We start from the raw sequence: 22,428 nt of genomic DNA, 5'->3' as shown, positions 1-22,428 counted from the left end.
CGTCAGGAGTTAAGCCCATGCAGGTGGACGCCTTTTCATAATGCAAAAAAGTGATGCGAACAGCACAGTCCTCACACTGCAATGCTCCCAAGAAAGACGTAAAGAGGGGTGACTCTGAGGAAGCCGGCCCAGGAACATCAGGTGCTGAGAATCAAAGTCGAGTCCCCCGTGGTGGGAGGACACAGCGGAGGCAGCCGCAGAGCCAGCTGGCAGAGAGCGCCTAGAGGACGGCTCAGACCCGAGGCGGGTGCCTCTTTCCCACCACCAAGAAGCAACTAGGTCAACAGAAAATGTAGGAAATTACCAGAGATGTTCTCTGTTTTTCTGCTGAAAATTGAAGGCGATTTGACCACTTTTTCATTATTGGGAAAGTGTTTCACAACTAGGCATTACCTTCCTAACTGACTGTTAAGTACACACATCTTCCATCGACCACACAGGAATCCATGTCCTCTTCTCTGACTTAATGCTGAGAGAAACGAAAAGATCTGACGGTAGGAGGGGTGCAGAAGGGGCGAAGAACCCGAGGGCTTCAGCAAGGACCAGGGTAAGCAGGAGGAGAAGTGAGGGCAACGAGAGCAGATGAACCGGGCGTGAGGTGGTCCACGGGCTGAGGACCCTCAAGAAACCAGAAAGCAAAATGACGACAGAAAATGAGACCAATGGCCAGTAGAAACACCCAGCGGCCAGTGGCCAGCTTCTACCCACTGCCCACAGCCGACGCGGCATTCTAGGTCCCCTGGGGAGGGTGTGGGCAAACACCACGGCACTTTACACAGGGGCACTGAGCCCCCAGGCTGTGGGATCTGTGTGGACCCCGAAGCCACTGCCCTCTGCATTTCAGGGCTGACTGCACACTTACCAGCCACTGCCCTCTGCATATCAATGAGTGATTGCACACTTACCAGCCACTGCCCTCTGCAGATCAGGGCTGATTGCACACTCACCAGCCACTGCCCTCTGCAGATCAGGGCTGATTGCACACTTACCAGCCACTGCCCTCTGCAGATCAGGGCTAATTGCACACTTACCAGCCACTGCCCTCTGCAGATCAGGGCTGATTGCACACTTACCAGCCACTGCCCTCTGCAGATCAGGGCTAATTGCACACTTACCAGCCACTGCCCTCTGCAGATCAGGGCTGATTGCACACTTACCAGCCACTGCCCTCTGCAGATCAGGGCTGATTGCACACTTACCAGCCACTGCCCTCTGCAGATCAGGGCTAATTGCACACTTACCAGCCACTGCCCTCTGCATTTCAGGGCTGATTGCACACTTACCAGCCACTGCCCTCTGCAGATCAGGGCTGATTGCACACTTACCAGCCACTGCCCTCTGCATTTCAGGGCTGATTGCACACTTACCAGCCACTGCCCTCTGCATATTAATGGATGATTGCACACTTACCAGCCACTGCCCTCTGCATTTCAGGGCTGATTGCACACTTACCAGCCACTGCCCTCTGCAGATCAGGGCTGATTGCACACTCACCAGCCACTGCCCTCTGCATATCAGGGCTGATTGCACACCTACCTCGGCTCTTAGGTGGGGAGGTCCTAGACGGCTCTGTCCGTCTCTCTGGGCAGGCTGAGTAAAGCTCAAGAGAAGCAGTTCCTCTCCCTGGGAAATGGCTTTGTGTCCCCTTGAGGAAACAGGGGGGTCTGAGGGAAGAGGCAGAGACCCAGGGAGGGAGCCGGGTGGAGAAGAGGAGCCAGGCGGCAGGAAACGGGGTGCCAGGGGCTTGGAACAGCGTGGTTGGCCCAGGCTGGGAGGCGTGCACCTGGGTACAGACGGGGAGCTCTGCCAATTCCTGCCCTTGGTGCAGGGTGGGATTGCCTTTGTGCCTCATCTACAAGACCACCAGCAAAAGCCACCTCGCACTGAGAGCTCTGACACCAGCCTGCAGTTCCGGAAGTATCTGAGGGATGAGGCGGGCCTTGGGTGGGGACTGCAGGCCCAGGGCAGAGGGAAAGGTGGGGCAAGGAACGAAAGGCCCCGACAAGAGTGGACCTTGTGCCACCAGCCATCCCGCACCTCCCCTCGCACGCGAGCTCTCTGGAGCTTCAGGCCCTTGCCCATCCAGGGAGAAAGTTCCCCAACTCTGAGAGCACGGTGACAGCGAGACAGGGTGTGCCACCACCAACCCAGCCCCTCGGAGATCAGGTGAGCTCCTGGCTCGTTCTGCAAAGGGACACTGCCCAACCCCGAGGGGTCCAAAAACACACGAAGGTGTGCACACGAGGAGGCTGAAGGTCCAAACCTCAAATCTCACGGAAAAAGAGAAAAATGCCAAGACTCGGATCTCAACAGGTCCCGTAGGTAACACGTAGATAAGCCCTGCGGGTTAGAGGAGGGGAGAGGAGACTCAAACAGGTACAACTTAGAGACGGAGTGTGAGAACGGAGCCTGCAACTCTGGCTGGGTTCAGCTCCACCGGCGGAGACTCAGGCCGTGTGCAGAGGAAGGCAGAAGCCACAGGGCAGAGAGCGCCGCGGGGCGCCAGGCGCCTTCAGCCTCAGCAGGCGGCTCCCGCTGGCTGTGACGGATGCTCACACACCAGAGCTTCACGCGCTTCCTAAGAAACTCCTTCAGATCTCTCATCCCACTTACCCACCATCGCTCTCATGACTGGCCACTCGGGGTCAGGCCTCAGGTTCCGGCAGGTCAGCCACACAGGAACAACTGTAGGCAGCTTTCCTTCCCTCCGGGGCCCACTCCTCTGCCACACGCTCTGTGTGCAAGGTCCCCCCTGGTCCTTCTGTGTCAGCACCACCCTACCCTCTCTCCTGCCTTTGCAGCTCTTGCTCCTGCTGGCCCCACACTGGTCCCCCCTGCTGAGCCCCAGGTGGACAGTCTGCAGGCTCTCACTCTTCTCCCCTCTGACACCTTCAGCATCCGCGGGCATCCCACACAGGCTGGTGGGATCAAACGAGAATCCAGGTGGGACAAGACCCTGGCCACCAGACACCCCACAAGGGATGCTACTTCAACGTCAGATGGTTCCTGGGCCAAACCCACACTTTCATCTTTTCTCAATAACGATTGTATTAAAATATTCCCAACGGAGACATGCAGGTTTCTACACTTAAATAAGGGATCCTTCTTTTCTAAAAAAAAAAAAAAAAAAAAAAAAAGTTGAGAATTGATTCTGAATCAAGACTTGGGAGTTGAGACAGGAAGCAATTCCAAGGTTCAGACTGATGTGCTCCAGCCAAATAGGAGCAACGTATTCCAGAAGCCTGCCCGTCTCAAAAGCCACACTATGATTTTTGTTGGCGCAATTCTTTCTGGTATTAAATCCGAGCTCTTATGATTCTTGTAATGTAACACAGGAGCTGACTTGCAGTCTCTCCAAAAACCACTAAAAAGGGGACATTCTTTCTCTTCCCAAGAAGGGTCCATTTCAAGCTTAGGGGTAAACAACCGGCCTCGAATTTGAGAAGCCTCTCAGGCCAAATGTACAATATAAAAGAGAGAAAGCTTAAAACACCATTAAGTGTGGGCTGGCCAGAAACGGTTTTATCTTTATAGCTGGTTTCCCTGATAGGACATTACTGATGGCTGTTATTAATGAGGCTATCCGTTTTATTTCTAGCTACACCCATTCTCTTGACATTTTAAGTATATTCTCTTATTTCTTCATCCTGCAAAGCATCAAGTTAACATTCTGAAAAGAAGTTAATTAGAGGAGCGTTCAGCTCCTGCCTGATGGAAGACCTGCACTGCAGCTCCAGTCACGGGGCCACCCAGCACTTGAAGTGAGGTCACAGACATAGGAGTGTTTATTTAATTTGAAATGCAAAGCTCTTGTTGGATGTCCTTACTGGGAAAATGTTTAAATATGGTGGGAACAACTCAGGCGTCTGAATAGACTTTTTTTTCAGCTGTAAATTTTATGAACGTCCAAGTGCAGATCCAGTATTTCTGATGGAAACTGAGTGTCTGGATTGAGAGACGCTGTTCGTGTCAAACAATGAAGGAAATCGTCGATCATGCCGCAGACTGATTACATGTAGGGATGGTAACTGCAGGGGGCAGAACCCTGGCCCCCAGAAGACACATCTGTGTCCTGGACCCCAATCCCCAGAGCCTGTACACATCAGTGTATGTAGAGAATGAGTGAAGATCACCTAACACAGAAAAAACGGGATTCGGCATCTTGAGAGTAAATGCTCGTCCTGGGTAGGTGGTCTTACATCGGCTTCCTGATGGGGAGGCCGGGGGTCCTGACGGACAGCAGGCCGTGCGGGCGGAGGCAGAGGCAGCCCCAAACTTCCAATCTCCATAAGACTAAATGTCTCTTGTTCTACCCCCACCCAGTTTGTGCAAACTTGTTACCAGCAGCCACGGGAAAATTTGAAACTGAGAATATTGGACTTAAAACTCATTTTAATGAACTTCACCTCTTTTAAATTTTGCCAATGTGGCTACTTAAATTTTTTAAAATTATATATACATGGCTCACATTGTATTTCGGATGCAACCCATGGTTCTAGAATTAACTACTGGAGACTTTCTGTGTTTCCAAATAGTATTTCCCCTGGACTTTCCATCTCATAGGTCACATAGGAAAGAAGAAGCCTAAAACCCTTCTTAACTTCACAAAACAATGAAGTGTCCGCATGCCACCATGACCCCTAGATCACGGTGACGCCCACCTCATGTTTAGAAATCAGTTCATCAATTCTTAGTGCGTAGACGTCCTTCTGCTTTCATTAACCATCAAGCTGGGAGCTGCAGTTGATATTGTAACGTCTAAGGCTTTCAGTAAGAGGCAGAGGAGAGAGAAAGTAGCAGGGACAACGCTAAAGTCCACACTGAAAATCTAAAGAGCCAGCTTTGAAGGCAGAGACCTGAGGGGGTCCCCAAGGCCTGTGTGAGACCGGGGGTCCTCCATGGGGTGACTCTATGCGAGGCTGACACAGCTGCAGAACAGCTACTGGGCCTTGGACGGGTTCAACGGAAGCCAGGGTTCCGCCAGCGATATCCCAACCTGGTCCAGAGCTGGACCACGTCATGCGACACTGAGCCAGCCTGGAGAAGGGACTGTCCAGCAGTGGCTCCCTGACCTCCCCACTCCTCAGGGCTTCTCTGGAAGATAACTTGAGGTGGCTCTGTGACTCGCCACAATGACAGACCAACTCAGACGTTCTTCCCCAAGGTGCTCAAGACTCAGGTGAGTATGACGGGGGAAATCTTATCTTCAGCTACCCATTATTCATAATGGACCTCGAGAGGCCACAGGACCTGCCCATGTCTTGGAGGAGACCCTCAGCGACGCGCTCTCCACGAGAAGATGAGAACATGGCTGTTTCCCACAGTAACTGTGGGCCCCTTCCCAGGAGGCAGAGCCCAGCAGTGAGCCGCAGGAGGGTGCTTGGGAGTACAGACTGCAGATACTGTCTGCCCTGGGTGTACCAGGGAGGCCAGTGGTGGAGTCCTGTCCCAGGTGTACCAGGGAGGCCGGTGGTGGAGTCCTGCCCTGGGTGTAGCAGGGAGGCCGGTGGTGGAGTCCTGCCCTGGGTGTACCAGGGAGGCCAGTGGTGGAGTCCTGCCCCGGGTGTACCAGGGAGGCCGGTGGTGGAGTCCTGCCCTGGGTGTACCAGGGAGGCCGGTGGTGGAGTCCTGCCCTGGGTGTACCAGGGAGGCCAGTGGTGGAGTCCTGCCCTGGGTGTACCAGGGAGGCCGGTGGTGGAGTCCTGCCCTGGGTGTACCAGGGAGGCCAGTCGGTGGTGGAGTCCTGCCCTGGGTGTAGCAGGGAGACCGGTGGTGGAGTCCTGTCCCAGGTGTACCAGGGAGGCCGGTGGTGGAGTCCCTGCCCCGGGTATAGCAGGGAGGCCGGTGGTGGAGTCCCTGCCCCGGGTGTACCAGGGAGGCCAGTCGGTGGTGGAGTCCCTGCCCCGGGTGTACCAGGGAGGCCAGTCGGTGGTGGAGTCCCTGCCCCGGGTGTACCAGGGAGGCCAGTCGGTGGTGGAGTCCTACCCTGGGTGTAGCAGGGAGGCCAGTCGGTGGTGGAGTCCCTGCCCCTGGGAGCTGATGTCCTGGTCCTGGCCAGGACACGTTTAGTAAACGAGGTCTTCTGACGGAAGGGCAGCCATGGCCACCACAGGAAAGAAGGGCAAGGTGGGGCAAGGGACAAGATGAAACAGAAGGGACCAGAGAGGGATCCCAGGGGCCTGCAGGAAAGCCCTGGCGGCTGAGAGAGCCAGTGTGACTGAAGGGGCACCAGGGAGCCAGGGCAGGCAGAGGGCCTCCGAGAAGAGGCCGTGGGGGTTGCCGATGTCTGGAGGACCTACTGCAGAGCTGGCTCCTACCCCGACGAGAGCCGTGAGGCGCTGAAGTCTGCACCAGGAAGGCACAGGCCCAGCCCCCAAGGCCACCTTCTGCCTGGTAGGGAGCAGCCTGCGGGGGCCCGGGGATGACCACAGGGCCCTGCAGTGACCCACTGGAGGAAAGCCTGGCGGGGCCCAGGGGGCATGTGGCGGGGCCAGCAGTGGCCGGGCCTGGAGGCCCTGTGGCGGAGGGAAGCAGTCCTGTGGGTAGACTGGATGTGAGACCCGAGAGGAAGGGCGATTCCAGGCTTGGCTTTGATGGGAGGAACAGAAAGTGGGAGCTGCCAGTCACTGAGAGGGAGAAAGCTGTGGGCGGAGGAGGCTCTGTCTAGGATGGAGAGAGGAGCCATCCCAAATCTCAGCATGCCGCGGAGAGCACGGAGGACATCCCACTAGAGCCCGCTCCTGCAGGGCAGGGCCTGTCCTGTGACCTGAGAGAACTTGGCGGACGGTCCCCAGGGCCATTCCCAAGTCCCTCCCACAGCACAACCTTGACCCTCCTGGGCAACTCCGGGAGCCTGGTGGGAGAGCCTGCTCCCCAGAGCCCGCCCAGAGCGCCCCCATTGCTCTCTCCCTCAGCCTGACTCCACTCCCCAGAGGCAGGAGGCCGGACGGGAACGTCACGCTTCACAAAACCACGCCTCATCCTCCTGGACCATGCGCAGGAAAGCAGACCTGGTGTCTGTGACACTCACACCTCGCAGGGGGACCAAGCCAGTGTTCCTGTTCCTTCTCCTCCCCTGCAGCCTCGCCGTGGTGAGTTACAGCTCCCGCTGCTCTGCCGCGCAGCCCTGATTGTTTTAGGTAATGAGGAAATCCCCTGTGCGTTAAATAAGAGCTCTCAGGAAGCCCGACTCTCCCCCAGAACGACTTCTCTTCAGCCAAGGTCACTGCGCCTTACGACAACACTTAATTAAGGGAAGGAGAGAAGGAATAGCATCAGCGGGCTCCTGGGGTCTGAGAATAAGTCATTTAGCACCTACAAGGCAGCCTCCTCTGCCCGTCGCTGCTTTCTTAGCTTCATTAACTTTTTTTCTTCCAAAGTCAGCCCCGACCCTCTGCAAGCCTCTGCCTCCTGCCGTCATCCACGTGTCCACAGCACTGATCCATGACAAGGGGGCACGCGACCCAGGAGCCATGTCTCTGTCTGCCAGCTAAGGAAGGGGCACGCTTCTAGAAACGGAGATGGGAAGGATGAACAAAGAGGGGGAGCGGCCAAGGGCACCAGGCCCTGCGGGGCCCCGGAGCACCACCTCCCAGGCTCATCCCCAATCTCTCAGTGCGCAGCGGAGGCTCACGACACCCATCAGTCCCATGTCAGCTGAGAGGAAGCCACGCAGTCGGTGTCTCTGGGCGCGTCCTGTCTGGTCTGGGCATCCCCTTTAATTGACCCTTGTGCCTTCTTGTGGACCAGCCCCTGTGGTCTCTGGAGCCTCCTTCAAACCCTGAAAGGAACAGACATGCAGGCCAGGGCGTCTGAGAATGGCGCTTGCTGTGGAGAGGGTCTGCCCCTGGCCTCGGGGCCGTCTTTACGCCTTCGTGAACGCTGCCCACCAGACCCCTCTCACCGTGTGCCTTCTGGGGACACGGTACATTGCACAATAGGGCCCCGTGACAGGACTGGCAGTGAGTGCCGAGCAGGGGTGACCTGGGATCCCACCAGGCCGCAGCACCGCCTGCTGGAGTCGGACCCTCCAGAACTCACTGCCTGGCTGGACCTGGTGGTTCAGGCAGCCGCTGCGTTGAAGTCTGGGCTGAAGGGCGCGGGCATGGGGCACAGCCTACAGCCACCCTGAGCAGAGCCACACGGGCAGGGAACAGCCAGTGTCCTGTGAAGCTGTCAAGACCGTGTTCGGTCACGGTACCATGGTGTCACTGTCCTGTCCTGTCTCCTGTCTCCTTCCCATCACGGTCCACCTAAGTCAATGGCGTCCCCTCTCCTGCCGTCACCTGCACACGGGGTCTGGGGCCAGGCTCCCCCGTTCAGATCCACGTCACCACTCACCAGCCGCACACTGTGGCAGGCCGCTGAGCCCCTCTGGGCCCGGGCTCTCACTGGTGGAAAGAGGACGAGAGGAGTATGTGAAGTGGTCAAGTGTGAGGACTAAGGACTAGGTGCTTGGCACAGGCCAGGCACACGGCAGGTGCTCACTAAGTCCACGTCAGGTGGCCCAAAGTCTCTGACCCTCAAGGGACAGGGCCCTAGCTCCCACTTGCTCTTGTAAACTGTGCCTCTGTTCTGCCTCCTGCTGTCTTGGAAGCCCCGAGCTCTGCTCCATGACAACCAGAACCTCCTGCCTCACCTCCTGATGTTCCCAACGTAACTTCCTTTCTGCCTCCTAACCCACAGGAACCCCACTTTCTTCTTGAGAATCCGTCCTGATCTGAACCCCTCACTTGCTCTTGGGAGGGCCCACTCCTACCTCTCAAGGTCTTGTCTTAAACACTGTTTTCCTGGAAGGCACAACCAGATCTGAGACACTTCCTCCCACCAAACCCAAGAAGGAAGAGAGGGAGGGAGGGAGGGGCAGAGGAAAGGAGGGAGGGAGGGAGGGAGGGGCAGAGGGAAGGAGGGAGGGAAGGGCAGAGGAAAGGAGGGAGGGAGGGGCAGAGGGAGGGAGGGAGGGAGGGAGGGGCAGAGGGAAGGAGGGAGGGAGGGGCAGAGGGAAGGAGGGAGGGAGGGAGGGGCAGAGGGAAGGAGGGAGGGAGGGGCAGAGGGAAGGAGGGAGGGAGGGAGGGGGGAGCAGAGGGAAGGAGGGAGGGAGGGAGGGGCAGAGGGAAGGAGGGAGGGAGGGAGGGGCAGAGGGAAGGAGGGAGGGAGGGAGGGAGGGGCAGAGGGAAGGAGGGAGGGAGGGAGGGAGGGAGGGGCAGAGGGAAGGAGGGAGGGAGGGAGGGGCAGAGGGAAGGAGGGAGGGAGGGAGGGAGCAATCAAGGAAGGAAGGAAAGGGAAGGGAGGGAGAGAGGGATAGAGGAAGGGAGGGATGGAGGGTGGGAGAGATGGAGGGAAGAAGAGAGGGAAGGAAGAACAAAGGGAGGGAGGGACGGAAATGAAAGAAGGACGGAATAAGGAAAGAGGGAGGAGGGAGGGAGGAAGGGACAGAGGGAGGGATGGAGGAATGATTAAAGAAAGGAAGGAAGAAGGAAGGGGGAGGAATGGAAGGAGGGAGGGAGGGAGGTGGGAGGGAGGGAAGACGGAGGTCTCGCAGCTCCCGGCAGGCTGAAAGGAGACAGGGATGTCTGCCCTGCTGCAGGACCCCCACCAGGACCCCCCCCCCCAGGAACCTCACTGACCTGACACTGGATATGCAACCACAGATACTATGGGAGCTTGCACTTCCAAAAGCTCCCTCAGGATCCAGCTTTCCCTAATTAGCATTTTTGTATTGCTTTTTGCTGAGGAATGATGCCATCGCTAGCAGAAAGAACTTTCCACCAAATCCTGTTCGCATAAGGACGTCAATAGGGCTTTCTGCTTTCAGTAGTCATAAACCACCCTTACTTGTTTGCAACAATTTAATTAAATACAATTAGCTCTAGTTTGTTTTGGCAACCTATTAATGTCACAATTGAATATAAATAGACTCATGAAAAGATTATAATTAATAAATCCTTTACACTACTGTAGAATTACTCACATGCTCTTCTTGCCAGAAATACTTAACAGCATTTTTGAAGTATGTTAATGAGGACAGTTAAAAAGAGATGATAAAGTTTTATCAAAGAACTCGGCCAGGCTCCTGCAAGGCTTTGGGCCTCTTTGGTGAGAGCCAGTGCTGGCTGGGTACTGGAGACTTGAAACACTGTTAGCCAACACATGTCACCTGTGATGTCTTCAGCCAGCGGCTGGAACAGGCCTTGTCTCAGGCTGGCACAGTGCCCTGGAGTCTGAAGGCACGAGAGTGGACCACCGAAGCGGACCACTCTGCTCAGGCCCAAGCACCACACACCGTGTTACTTACAGTTCTTACTACGCAAAGACAACATCCTACACTCAGAGTAGGGGTACGGGGTACACAGAAGACAGGCGGTGCCCCGGGACGGATCCCAGGAACATCCACACACAGTTCTGTTTATCAACATGGGCCTGGGCTTTTTAGGAGCTGGCATAGTAGAATATTTTAATTACAAAACAATTAATAAAAAAGGGGGGCGGAGGGTGTATCTTATAGTAGAGAGCAGGCTCAGCACACATGAGGCACTGGGTTCAACAGAGAAAAATGATAAAACGGTACAGCGCGTGAGAAAGTACGAATTCGCGGTATAAATGTCAGAGGGCAGTAGCCTTTTTCATGAACTCATAATAGGGTCACAGTGCCACCCGAGAGCCACGGCACAGCAGTGCTGACCCTGGGACCGGAGAGTTGGTGGTTAGGTGTTGGAGTCCACTCGTCAGGCTTCTCCACCACCAGCCTCTGAACAGTGCGCTCAGTGGCCACTGTACATAGAGGACACGCCAGAGCCACCTGCTCAGAGACTTGGTTGTGATCACAACTGAGTATCTAAGTTCAGGTTGTAAAATTTCCGCGTGCACCCTTTCAATACCATGAGATAGAAGGTGCCTGTGTCAGAACCAACAGTCCCCTGTTTGGTCTGAGTTCTGACATCCACGTAAGTGTTTACATAACAAGGTAAGCAACACAAAGGGGCCACCTGTGTCCACCTGCTATGGCACCCAGGTCTACTCTGTCTTACCGGAGTCTCTAACCCTAACCCTAAGTAGGGATTTTAGACACGGGAACTCTTAATCTACCGGTGGAGCAGGAGACTTGCACTGACTCACGCACACCTTGCACAAGTAAGGACTACAATGACAGAGGGCGGGTGTGGTCTCTGGGTTGTCTGTTACACCGCGCTGCTCCTTCCCCACGGACTTTGCTCAGGCTGACAGCTGCCAGCCCCAAAGGCTGTAAGGTCAGCCTCAAGTCTCCTGTGCCCAGACCAACCCGTGACCCAGTTCCCAAGATGCAAGCAGATGCCAAGCCTACAGGGTGTTTGCCCCGCTCGGGAGCCATCCCAGTCTCGGCATTGCCTGCCTTACTGTTTCAACCACTCAGTTTTAAGTGGACAGCAGGGTCCAGCTGGATGGACAGCCCAGATCAGGAAGAGACCTTGTGCTTCATCCCACAAGGAGACCCGTGAGCCCGTGTGGACAGAATGTGTGTAGAGCAGGAGTCGGGGGCTGGCAGTTCTTGGGGGAGGGGTGTTTGATTTTTTAAAAAAGATTTTTATGGTTATTTTTAAAGTCTTTTTTCTTTGTTTTCGTTACACATAACAGTAGAATGCACTTAAGCACTTTGATAGACATAAATGGGGTATGATTTCTCACTTTTCTGATTGTACACGTAGCAGAATAGTCATGCACCGTGTATGTACATAAGGTAACAAGGTCTGTTTCATTCTACTGTCCTTCCTATCCCCCTATCGCCTCCCCTCCTCGACTCCCCTCCACCTAATCTAAGGTAACTCTGTTCTTCCGTAGTGCCCCCCACCACCACTTATTGTGAATTAGCTTCCACATATCTGTGATTGTCTTGAAGCCATCCCTGTCCTGCTTCTTAACTCAGGGCCTGCAGGGCTAGGCTTGGAAGGATTCAGAGGTTGAGCTGGGTTCACACAACAGGCTGTAACCGCTAGCACTGCCTGTGACGGCATCACTGCGGGAGGAAGGGCTGTGAGCCGGGAGACCGCCATCCCCGGCCAGGGGCCACTTGCAGAACAGAGGAAGGTATCTATCTGGATGGTGACAGGAGGTGGAAAGGAAGATTTCTGGTCTGATTACACAAGCAGTTCCTACAACATGTTATTGGGCTGTAGGCCTGGCGAGTTTTATTTGAAAGACAGCAAATTCAATATTTCAGCAAAAAGACGCTGCGGCCAATGATCAAATCACTTACCAGGAAAGGTCAGCCCACTTTACAATATTCTACATAATTTATAAAGTCTCAACATGATAAATGCCAAAAAAAATCTTATAAAAAAAAAAAGCCAAACTGTAGTTGGAGAGAATTCTTTTCCGCTGTAAATGATTTATAACTCCAATTTTAAGTATAACGGAAAATCTGAACTGAGACCCAGTCTGATAAATGCAGATTTACCTTGTGCTGCGACTTCCTGGTATGGAGCACAGAAGGCGCTCCTAAGTCTGAAGGGAAGGCGGGAGGGAGGGAGGAAGCAACTTGGAAACTGGAGGCCTATTCAAGGTACTTGCAGACGGAGTGCTGTCCAGGAGTAAAGGAGAGAAAGCACACTCCCAGCCAGGCCTGTGTGCACAGCAGAGGAAGACCAGGGCATGACTCTGCCATAACTCCCCCGCCCGGCATGCAGCAGAACACACAAAACGCCGCAGGACAGGCCTGCCCGGCAGCCGCAGCCTGGTGGCCCTCCACATCGCAGGCACTGGGTGGTTTCCATCCATCAAGATGCCTGGCTGAGATCCCTGCAGGCAGAACTTGTCCAGGTGCAAGGAACAGCCCACAGAGTCCACAGATGGCCAGCGCTTCCTGCCCACCTTCCCCATGAGCACCCACACTGTGCCTGTGCCACGGGGCGGCAGGAGGGCCACAGCACTGCCCTGCAGATGCTGTCCTAGCCCAGGAAGGAGGAGGGACCTCGCAGCAGGCCCTGAGGGACCCCATCCACTATTCAGAGCCCACAGAAGTCCCCAGGCTGCCCTCTCCTGCCGGATGGATGGCCATGAATGACCCAGGTCACTTGTTCCTTGAGGGTTTCTCCTTGTTGGTAAGATGGGAAGACGTCCCACCTCACGAGGCTACGGCAGGGATTTTAGATGTCCAGTACCACCCACTCGTTCATTCAGCAAGCATTCGCTCGACCTCCGTGTCGGACTGTGTTCCTGGCACGGGAGACGGCCAAGCCTCTCCCTTCACAGAGCTATAATCTGGTGGGGATCTCAGAACTCGGTGTATTATATAGTGTTACAAAATACATGTTTATTACTCCTGGGGAAGCATAGTTCTCTGCACCTAGGAGTGGTCAATAAACATCTGTTAAATACCAAGTATTATATGTGTTGTGTTTTAAAAATCATTCTCCTTGGGCTTGGAGTTAAAGATACAGAGCTCCCTTTAATAGGAGAGCCAGTGACTTAAAATCAACACTAGCCACGTAGCTCATCTTTTAGGGCACACGGATAATGATGCAGAGGTGAGAAAGTCCTGGGGCTCCGAGTCTGGCTGGAGCGAGGCGGCTGCTTCTCTGGTAATTAACGGAGTTGATCTCGTTTGTGACACTGGGCGCTTCCCTTCTGTCTCCCCGAGTTCTCCATCTATCATCACCTCTGGGCACTGATAAGGCAGCCTTCACATGGGGAAGCAGTAAGTAGGAAAATAAATCTTGCTTTCGCTTTAATTGGACTGATACAAAATGTGTTTTAACTGGGGCAGGATCTCTGGTCATCCCAGGCCGCTGGCCTGTCTCCAGTCTGGACTTGTTCTGCTCCCCTGGCCACCCAGGGGACCCCTGACCTCTTCCCACCAGTCGAGCTCCTCACCAGGCTTCAAAACCCCACACAAGGTCACCCACTTCACGAGGGCGTCCAGAGTTACGGTCTCTGCCAGGAATGAACTGCTCTCTGCTTTAAGACCACCCAGCATCCCGCTCAGTTACTGCCTATATCACCAGCAGGTTCGCACTCAGGCGTGGAGTCAGAGAGGAACGGGGAAGGGGTCGACATTTCCTGGAAAAAAAAAAATAAGTCTTGCAGCTCTCAGGAGTCAGAATTGTCTGAAACCAGTATGGAAACACAGGTAGCTACCGCGAATGGGTGACGCTTTCCACTTCAACGGGATTTGATTAAAATAGTGCTCATTTCTTGTTTAAATAAAAAGGGTATTGAGGCATGCTTCCCCCCACCTCTTATTTATTTATTTATTTTTGGATAAAGAGGAACTCTGAAGATGCTCAGCCGCTTGACCCTCATCAGGGATGGTCTAAGGCTCGACACCTGCACGCCCACGTCCATCATGTGATAGACAGTGTGGGGAGAAGGACAGCGAAGACTCCAAGATCTCATCCAGGCTCTGCAGGAAAGACCACTGTTATGGATCACGCGGGCCTGAGAAGGATGGAAGTAGGGGCTGGCAACACGCACACCCTAAATTTGCCCTTCCCGCTAGACAATCCTGGGAGCAGCTGTCAAAAGTGTCGCCCTACAAATGTTCACCCAGCCACCTGGTTCCCAGATATCTCCCCGGGATGTGGTGCCCTGCACTTCCTGCAGACGAGGAGCCATGAGAAGCTACCAAACCAATTCAAAGACTTCATCTGGGAAACTTCCAAATGGCACGTTCACATCTTCATCGTTTAATTTTCAAAAAATAAGGGGCTTGAGTTACTGATTTTTTTTTTCAACTACAGTATCTGCTTTTTAAATTCCGAGTTCCATGAAGACCAGTCTCCAAATAGAATTTCTGAACAGAAATGGTTTCCAAACCCCCTGACCACAGTGCCCAGAAGAGGTGGAACATCCAGTTCCCACCTGTTCCTGCTTCCTGGCGGGGAAATTCCCAGATGACAGCTTCTGAGAAAGAAGTATTTATCAATCACTAATTATTTCTACCAGACATGAGGAGCCAACTGACATGTTCCTGGGTTATAAAACGATTCCCCTAGGAATATAAAAATTTTTAAATGTCACCTACCACGAGAGAATGCTGTGGGGGTTCACAGGCAGGGAGTGAATGCTGTTGCCATACAAGGGCCGCCACACAGCACATTTTACAGTGGTGACAGACACGCCAGTCAGCAGTAAGAATGTGCCTTCACCATCTCTGAGCCTACCTTTGCCATTCAGGAATGAGTGAGATTCTACTGCTGTGGTTTAGATACGAGGCACCCCCCGAAAGTCCATGTGTGAGAAAATGCAGGCATGTTCAGGGGTGAGTATGATTCCGTCATAGGAGCTGTGACCTCACAGGTGGATTAATCCACTGATGTGAGGACCTGAGTGGTAACTTCAAGGGTACAGTATGGCTGCAAGAGGTGGGTCACTGGGGGGCATGCCTTTACGGTGTCTATTCTGTCTCTGGAGAGAAGAGTTCTCTCTCTCTGCTTCCTCATCGTCAATGTCCTGAGCTGCTGACTCCTCCATGCCCTTTCTGTCATGATGTTCTGCCTCACCTCAGGCCCGAGCTGTGGAGCTGGCCATCGATGGACTCAGACCTCTAAAACTTTTCCTCCTCTACATTGGTATTTTAGTTGCATTTAAGAAAAGCTGACCAAATCATCTAGTTGTCCGAAAAAAAAAAAATCAAACAAAAAATTTAAAAAATTGAAGTGCAGAACGTGCAAATATGCATCACCTCTACTACATAGTTCACCCAAGAGTGCAGAGAAAACCTAATTGATAACGAGGAAACTCACCAAACCAACATTAATTTATAATTAAAAAGCAAAGACACAGCAATTGAAAATCATTAGCAACTTGAGACAACACTCACGATACGCGGATGACGCATTATCCTTCCTGAAATTGGATGGGTCCTAATTATTTGCAGTGTGTTTCCAAGAGCTAACAGCCAGCTTTCCTGGTTCAACACGAAGTCGAGAAAGCTCAGTGAACCCCAGTGATGGGTCATTTTCTAGCAGAATGAGAACTTGGTTTACTAATAAGTTGTCTTTATTCTTACACCAAATTAACGAACATGAAATCGTGAATCATCTGCCCCAAAGAACAAAGAAGTGAAGCTTGGGTTGCAAGACAGATTTATAACCCACCAGTGGGCTACAAGCTGGGTTTGAGAACTTTAATAAAAGATCAAATTAAGAGTTTTATACAGGCATCGCTGTGCTGCCTGGTGCTTATCTCTGTTTTATTACACTGACTGATGACTGTTTCTCCCAAACCTTCATCTAAAATAAAATTAATTGATTTTTAGCTGAGATTCACACGAGACCTCTGATCACCATGCTGGCTTCACCGGGCGAAACCTCTGCTTCTGGAAGCCCCGGCAGAGCACTGGGGGCCCGTGAGGGCTAAGCCGCGCGGTGCTCCATCCTGTGGGGCATTCCTAGGTAGGACCAGAGCGCCACGGCAGGAAGGCAGGCTGAGAAGGCGGGCCCAGGGCGTGTCTTCTGGGCCCACTACCTGTTCAGCGCACTCACCAGGGACCGCGAGAGGCAGGCGTGGGAGGCAGCCTTGGCTGTACCTTGACGGTCTGCAGGGAGGAGAGCCCTTAGTGTCAGTCTGGCCCACCTGACTCTTACCAGGTACGGAAGTTGCACATCCGCGTACGTTTCTGGCCTGCCTTGGAATGTCTGTGGTTGGCTCGCCCGGGCCCATCTCAGGGGCCCCACGCACAGCATTTCCCAGTGCCAGGCCCCCAGGCTCGCTCCTTCCTGCTGCCCCGAAGGCCTGTCCAGTGGTCTCAGCCCCAGGCTCCTTTAAATCACAAAGGTAATTCCATGCTCAATCCCACTGCTCCAGATGGGTCAGATGAACAAGCTGGAGCAGTCAGAACCTCATCAGCCAACAGACGGCAGGAGCCAAGGAACAGCCCCCCAGCCCTGCTCCCCCGGCTGAGGGAGATCTGCAGCCTCCGACGACTCCCACACCGGTTCCTCCTCGCATGACATCGCAGGAGGCGACGGCGGTCCCTTCCCACCAGTGTTGGATGTGGGAGGAGAGGAGGTTCTCCCTGGGCGCCAGCCTAGCCTCGGAGCACAGACTTCCTGAATTTCACCTTCCTGGGCTGGCTCAGCGGGAAGCGTGCCCACTGACCCTGCGAGTCTCAGCAGGAAGACTCTCCCCGCTGGGAGTGGTTCAGCTAATCTGGGAGGTGACATCTTCCCTGGAAGCTGGTGACTGCATCGGCCCACTCTTGGGACGCTGGCCCACCCCACAGGCTGGGGCTCCTTACTGAGTGACGCGGAGCCACCCGAGCAGGGAAGGTCAACCAGGGTGCCCCGGAGCTGGGGCATCCGCAGAAGAGCGACCCTGAGGGTGGGGGGCGGCCTTCCCTCCTGTGGACCACTCAGGGCGGCCCCTGGTCTGACCCTTCCCTGCACCAAGCAGGGAGCTGCATCAGGAAAACCTCTCGGAGTCCAGCCCTCCTCTTCTCTTTCTCTAGGACTTCGTTTCAGGAAGGAGAAAGAAACAGTGGGCCAAGGGAGCTTCCCGTGTGCTTTGAGGACATTTTCTTTGGAAATTTAATTAATTCATACAAACTATTAATGAAATCATTCATTTTCTCTTTACCCTAAAGAAAGGAAAAAAAAAACTGCTCATCTGCTGTTACATACGTCCTCTCTGGATTTCTCTCTTGCTCTCGGAAGACTTGGAAAGTAAAAGAACCGTCCCCATTTACTGAGGGAAGTTTCCTCTTGGGTCTCTCAACACCAGTGTTTTTCAACTCTAGGGTGATAGGGCAGTGCCCACCCTGTGACGAGCAGTCAGAGGGACTTAATGTCTGACTACGCTTGGAAGTAATTAGTGACGCTCGGTCACACGACTCTGCATCCAGAGGCCAATGAATTGCAAACACACACAGATACGTACGCAGCTCATCTTACGTTTACACCCCCACTCACTCACACTCAAGCGGTAGCACCAAAGGCAGAGTTTGAGACCCCTCCCCTAATGACTGAAAGTGCTTCCTGAGCACCCACTGTATGCCAAGTCCCTCGGTGGGAAAAAGAAGAAGGGTGAATTGCACCAGATTCCAGAGTTGCCTTGACAAACCCTTCTCAGTGCCCGTGATCTGAATAGACGCTGGAGATGCTGAAATCTAAATGTAAACACAGAAGAGTCTGGAAAATCTTCATGGTACCAAACCAGACCTCTCAACCGCAGATCCTTCCAGAAGGCGCGGGTGCCGCCGGTCTCTAAGGAGAAGCGCCTCCCAGAACTGTCCTACCGATGCCCCCTTATCGATTCTTTAACTAGAAATTCCGTTTGGCATGTTTCTAATTTTACCATGAAAACTCTTGATGCCTAACACGTTAAGCTTTTCATTAAAAAGCAAAAGATGTTAATGCCGATCATGAATCAAAAAAAAAAATGCAGAATTACAGGGAGTCAAAGTGTAACCATTCCCGCCTGGCCCCCGGAGGTAGCCAGTCCACGAACACACTGTCCCCGTCCAGTCTGACATTTGTTTTGTGCATGCACAAGTATGATTTTTTTTTCTTCCAAAATCATTCTCCGCAATGTACTCTGTTCCCTGTTTTCTTCGCTCAGTGAGACATCCTGGGTCCACGTCAACACACATACGCACATCTCAGCCCGTGCAGCGGCGACACCAGTGGAGATGCGCCACGATTCCCTTTACCAATAGGAGTTTGATGGAGGTGAAACTTTCTCTCTTTTTTTTTTTTTTTTTTTTTGCAATTAAAACCATCGTTGCAATGACTGAACCTTAACAAGTATACATCCTCTCACACTCATCCAGGAATCTTGGTAGTAGCCTTCTGGAGATAGAAATGTGTGTAGAGGCTTACCCATTTCACACGTTGAGAGACATGACCAAATGATTCTCCAAAAAAAATGGTTCACCTGTGTGGACGTACTTGAAACTCTGAGGTTTTCACACAAGACATAAAATGGAAAGAATTTTAAAAATGAGCTCAAATTATCATCTTAAACGGATTTTAAGAAATGAGCAACGGAACATGAGCATTCACTTGTGCTAATCCTTGATACCTTTGTTTGCAGTGTGGTGTAACAGCTGTTGTCCTTAACTGTGAACTGAAGCTGTAGGCTTGAGCTCAGATCAGTAATCATGTGTGTAGTATGGTACAGTTTCTGGTACATTCACAGGATTGATAAGAAATGTTGATTCACCTCTCTGCTTGGTTTCGATGTTTGAGGGTTTTAGCAAATGTCCATAGCGGAGTTCTGACTCTAGGATGAGGTCAATATCATCAATCAGAGGATCAATGGATTATCACTCCACCAGCTTACACCAAATAACAGCCTGTCTGCTCTAATCCTCCGACCCATTCACTAGGCTTCGCCACCTGCTCTGGGAGGCATTCCTAAAAAGCCAGCATGTACCACTGGTGTGTCCACTCTTTTATGTTACAATTACAAGACCAGCCCTTTCTTGTAATGTATCTTGGTATTCTAATGCATATTCCTCAAGCAGCTTTGTAGAAAGCAATTTTTAATGGCAAGGTAAAACTAAGTGTAAAGAATGTAAGAATGCTTTCGAATAATTTAACAAACATGCCATACATCAAAATGGATGGTGACGTTCAGTCTGTAATAATTAAGTCCTCAATGAATACTTCTCACACACACAGTTTGTTTAATGTAGCCTTAAATCCTGTCGAGTATAAATTACACAGATGATCCTATTTAGGGTAGTCTTTCTTTATATCAATTCCACACACCCCTGTCAATAAAATAGCAATGACTCAAGAATCAGTGATTCATTATATACTTATGACTCCTTGTCTCCCGTAATTTATCTACACAATTTTAAATCACCAAAGAACCTCTTCTTGCCCAAGAATTTTGAGATGATCCCTGTTTTATTAAGTTTTAAGGCCACCCCCTACACATCGACCCACACACCTAAGTCTAAGTCACCATTAAAGCTGCTGCCATAACGCACACCTCCATAAGGAGGAGAAGCTAACCTCAAATTAGAAGGCTACGTTTGGCACGCCACTCAGCCCTTCACACCTGTTACGCACGCACACGCGGGTGAGCAGGCAAGGCTGAAGCTGCCAGCTCTAATTACCTGCAGCAACACAAACACAACTCCGAGTTTTCACACAGAGTGCCGTGTCCTCCCTAGAGCGTCACCATGGAAAACACCAGGCACGAACACACTTCAGGTTAGGTGACCACCTACACCATTCCCCAAACAACCGCCGGATCTGGCCAAACGTTAAATCACTGAAATTACGAAACCTGTTCATCGACAGCCCTTTTGACTCATTTGTAATAATTTTGAAATTCACTTTCATTTGATTGACTGTTTTAATCTTCCTTAACTAGTGAGTTAAGTGAAAATAAATGACGCATTCCTAATACCATAAATATGAAAAATAGGAAGGGCTTAGAGACTTCGGGCGAATCCATTAAAACCCGTCAGCTTTCTAGTTAACACATTCTCATTCTGTTTGTGTACAAACCCACCGCACGGAGAAGACAGGTCGCAAATTCACGGCCTCACAAAAACATGGCCCCATTCCACGTGAGGACAGCAGAAATTGGCCTCTACCCATTTCCCCTAAAGGACCCTGGCCGGCTGTGCCTTCCAGGTGCAGCACACACGAGGGGCGCGAGGCGTCCACTTGCACTCGCCTGTCAGTGCGGCCCATTATTTCTTGAGGCTGAAATTGGCTGCGTGCGGTGGGAGCGCCATCAATCTCCCGTGAGGAGGGGACAGGAAGCCGCCTGTGGGAGGCTGGGAGGGGCCAGCCATTCCTCCCAGGTGAGGGCGGCCGTGCAGCCCCCTCTTCCCCTCAGCTCGGTGGCGAGTGAAAGATTTGTCATTTTGCACATTTCCCGGATGGATACTTGGTATGCACGCGGAGTCCGCCTGCTCCTGCTTCATGAAGAGGCCATTTTTCAAGCTTAGGCAAATGGAGCAGACCCAGGCACTGCCGGTGCCTCGTTCTTTCTCATCATGTCACTTGTTTTAACCGATTTGAGAAAATGAGATTATGTTTTTCCTTTTTGCTCATTTATCCAGCTATTTATTTATTTATTTGCTCATTTAGGGGTGGGTTGTCGCAGATGACTGGCCCTGATTTCTTTCTTGTTTTCATACACATTTCATTACTGTCCTTGAAGATTTAAGACCCACCAAGGAAAACGTCACCACGCTCACCCCCCCCCGAAAAAAAAAGCATATTCGTACTCTTAAAATCAAAACAGAAGACTGTTATTAAAGATACTGAAATAATCTGGAATATTGCTCTGACCAAGATCTATTACTTTAATCTTTGGAGCTATTGTTGAAAACCCAGGAAAGTTGAATAATCATATTTTGTAGAACCACTGGACTTGCAGTTTAATATCATTTTAATCTCTGCATCTTTATAATTCCTTCATTTCTACAGTGAAGCTGAGATGGGTCTCCCAATGTCAGCACGTGGGTTTGGCCCCGGCTCTAGTGCTGCAGATTCCTGGGTATCTGACGGCCAACTCTTCCATGCTGGTTGTTAACACACAGATTCAAGGGCAGAGAATGGGAAAACAAGCACTGGGCTTAATTTCAACACAGAACCTAACCTGTACTTCTCAGATAACAGATATGATGTTTTAATAAAAATCCTAAACACAGGGGCTGGGGATGTGGCTCAAGCAGTAGCACGCTCACCTGGCATGCATGCGGCCCGGGTTCGATCCTCAGCACCACATACAAAAAACAAAGATGTGTGTCCGCCGAAAACTAAAAATAAATATTAAAATTCTCTCTCTCTCTCTTTAAAAAGAAAGAAATCCTAAAGACAGGAGTTTTCTGATACACATAATAGCCTTAAACTGTTATGAAAAAAAAAGAGAGAGAAAAACAAACCTGTACCCTGATTGATAATTATCAATACGAATGCTCATGGTAAACTGTACCATGTCTACGATTACACAGTGCATAAAGATAAACAGTATTTGGTGGTTATGTTGTAGCCATGTTCCATGTGATTTTAAAAAAAAAGAAAAAAAAACAGACTTTTTAAAAAATATATTTTTCAATTGTAGATGGACATAATACCTTTATTATGGATCAAACCGAGTGCCTCACACATGCAGATGAGTGCACTACCACGGAGCCACAACCCTTTAGGGAGGGGGTCCTAGCTTTGTGTGCTCTTAGCCATGTGCACAGTAAAACTTGACTCATTCAGCATCCCTGGCTTGCAGGTGGTTGTCTGCCAAGAGGGATGCCAGCAATGACCGACACTTAGGAAGAGCTTTACAGTTTACAAAGGGGTTTCTGGGAAGTCATTTTATTTACATCCTCCACGTATCTCCAGATGGGAAATGAGCTCAGAGGAAAAAAAGTCAATTGCCCAAGGTCACCTCACTCATGTGAAGTGACCGAGATGGCAGCCAGTCCTGAGCTCTGCTGTCCCCTGCCCAAGTGCCACCTCCCAGGATGGGCTGAACACTCCAAGAGGCCCA

General features: G+C 51.8%; 1 protein-coding gene across 4 annotated transcripts in view; it reads right to left on the bottom strand.

The window, feature by feature from the left end:
* Positions 1 to 22,428, bottom strand: part of Tafa1 (TAFA chemokine like family member 1) — a 358,217-nt gene that overhangs the window by 331,619 nt on the left and 4,170 nt on the right. The gene's annotated exons all lie outside the window — the stretch shown is intronic.

Source organism: Ictidomys tridecemlineatus, chromosome 16 (genome assembly GCF_052094955.1).
Source record: "Ictidomys tridecemlineatus isolate mIctTri1 chromosome 16, mIctTri1.hap1, whole genome shotgun sequence".
Taxonomy (NCBI): Eukaryota; Metazoa; Chordata; class Mammalia; order Rodentia; family Sciuridae; genus Ictidomys; species Ictidomys tridecemlineatus.
Note: the sequence above shows the minus strand (reverse complement) of the source record. Positions and strands in the feature narration are given on the sequence as shown.